The sequence below is a fragment of the Arachis hypogaea genome, chromosome 5, assembly GCF_003086295.3.
Source record: "Arachis hypogaea cultivar Tifrunner chromosome 5, arahy.Tifrunner.gnm2.J5K5, whole genome shotgun sequence".
NCBI lineage: Eukaryota > Viridiplantae > Streptophyta > Magnoliopsida > Fabales > Fabaceae > Arachis > Arachis hypogaea.
The window spans coordinates 17,332,447-17,334,846 of record NC_092040.1 but is presented as its reverse complement, the minus strand read 5'-3'; the positions used below and the strand labels follow the sequence as shown (position 1 = coordinate 17,334,846).

The window sequence follows — 2,400 nt, the reverse complement described above, 5'->3', positions numbered from 1 at the left end:
CATGATCTTCAAGTTGTTCTTGACAAGTCTTCTTGGTTGATCTTCTTGATTTCTTGCTTTGTGTTGTTTGTTGTTCTTCATGTGCATTTTTCGTTTGTTAGAGTCCATGCATTAAAGATTTCTAAGTTTGGTGTCTTGCATGTTTTCTTTGCATCAAAAATTTTTCAAAAATATGTTCTTCATGTTCATCATGATCTTCAAAGTGTTCTTGGTGTTCATCTTGACATTCATAGTGTTCTTGCATGCATCATGTGTTTTGATCCAAAATTTTCATGTTTTGGGTCATGTTTGTGTTTTTCTCTCTCATAATTAAAATATTCAAAAATCAAAAAAATATATTTTCCTTATTTTTCTCCAAATTTTCGAAAATTTGAGTTGACTTAGTCAAAAATTTTAAAAATTAGTTGTTTCTTACAAGTCAAGTCAAATTTTCAATTTTAAAAATCTTATCTTTTCAAAATCTTTTTTCAAAAAATTATATCTTTTTCATTTTTTCCATTTTTCGAAAATTTCAAAAATATTTTTCAAAATACTTTTCAAAATATTTTTCTTATCTTTATATCATATTTTCAAAAATTAGCTAACAATTAATGTGATTGATTCAAAAATTTGAAGTTTGTTACTTTCTTGTTAAGAAAGGTTCAATCTTTAAGTTCTAGAATCTTATCTTGTAGTTTCTTGTTAGTGAAGTAAGTAATTTCAAATTTTTGAATCTTTTTATCTTTTATCTTATCTTTTTCAAAAATTTTATCTTTTTCAAAATTTGATTTCAAAATATCTTATCTAACTTATCTTCTTATCTTTTTAAATTTGATTTTAATATCTTTTTCAACTAACTCTTTGACTTTGTGTTTGTTTCTTATCTTTTTCAAAACCACCTAACCAATTTTTCCTCTCTAATTTTCGAAAATATCTCATCTCTTTTTCAAAAACTCTTTTTGTTTTAAATTTTAATTTTAATCTTATCTTATCTTTAATTTTCGAAAATTACTAATCCCTTTTTCAAAATTATTTTCGAAATTTCCCCTCTCTTTTCTTGTTCTATTTAATTATTTATTTACTAACACTTCTCTTCACCTCTCTCCATCTAAATATCCGAACCCATTCTTCTTTATTCTTCACTCTTTCTTCTTCTACTAACATAAAGGAATCTCTATACTGTGACATAGAGGATTCCTCTTTCTTTTCTTGTTTTCTTCTCTTTCATATGAGCAGGAACAAGGATAAAGGCACTCTTGTTGAAATTGATCCAGAACCTGAAAGGACTCTGAAGAGAAAATTAAGAGAAGCTAAGTTACAACAATCTAAAGGTAACCTTTCAGAAACATTAGAACAAGAGAAGGAGATGGCAGCTGAAAATAATAATAATGCAAGGAGAATGCTTGATGACTTCACAAAGCCAACATCCAAATTTAATGGAAGAGGCATCTCCATTCCTGCCATTGGAGCCCACAATTTTGAGCTGAAACCTCAGCTAGTTGCCTTAATGCAACAAAACTGCAAGTTTTATGGACTTCCATCTGAAGATCCTTACCAGTTTTTAAGTGAGTTCTTGCAGATTTGTGAGACTGTTAAGACGAATGGAGTTGATCCTGAAGTCTACAGACTCATGCTTTTCCCTTTTGCTGTAAGAGACAGAGCTAGAATATGGTTGGATTCACAACCCAAGGATAGCCTGGACTCCTGGGATAAGCTGGTCACTGCCTTCTTAGATAAATTCTTTCCTCTTCAAAAGCTGAGCAAGCTTAGAGTGGATGTTCAGACCTTCAAACAAAAAGATGGTGAATCCCTCTATGAAGCTTGGGAAAGATACAAGCAGCTGACCAAAAGGTGCCCATCTGACATGTTTTCAGAATGGACCATATTAGATATATTCTATTATGGTCTATCTGAATTTTCGAAAATGTCATTGGACCATTCTGCAGGTGGATCTATTCACCTAAAGAAAATGCCTGAAGAGGCTCAAGAACTCATTGACATGGTTGCAAACAACCAATTCATGTACACTTCTGAGAGGAATTCCGTGAATAATGGGATACCTCAGAAGAAAGAAGTTCTTGAAATTGATGCTCTAAATGCCATATTGGCTCAGAACAAAGTGTTGACTCAACAGGTCAACATGATCTCTCAAAATCTGAATGGATGGCAACATGCATCCAATAGTACTAAAGAGGCAGCTTCTGAAGAAGCTTATGATCCTGAGAACCCTGCCATGGCAGAGGTTAATTACATGAGTGAACCTTATGGAAACACCTATAACTCATCATGGAGAAATCATCCAAATTTCTCATGGAAGGATCAACAAAAGCCTCAACAAGGCTTTAACAATGGTGGACGCAACAGGCTGAGCAATAGCAAGCCTTTTCCATCATCTTCTCAGCAACAGACGGAGAATTCTGA

At 32.5% G+C, this 2,400-nt stretch overlaps 1 non-coding gene across 1 annotated transcript; it reads right to left on the bottom strand.

Moving 5' to 3' along the window:
* Window positions 1-1,741: 1,741 nt before the first annotated feature.
* Window positions 1,742-1,845, bottom strand: LOC112804398 (small nucleolar RNA R71). Its single transcript, XR_003203005.1, has one exon. It is a non-coding gene; the product is annotated as a small nucleolar RNA R71 (small nucleolar RNA).
* Between the last annotated feature and the right edge of the window lie 555 nt (window positions 1,846-2,400).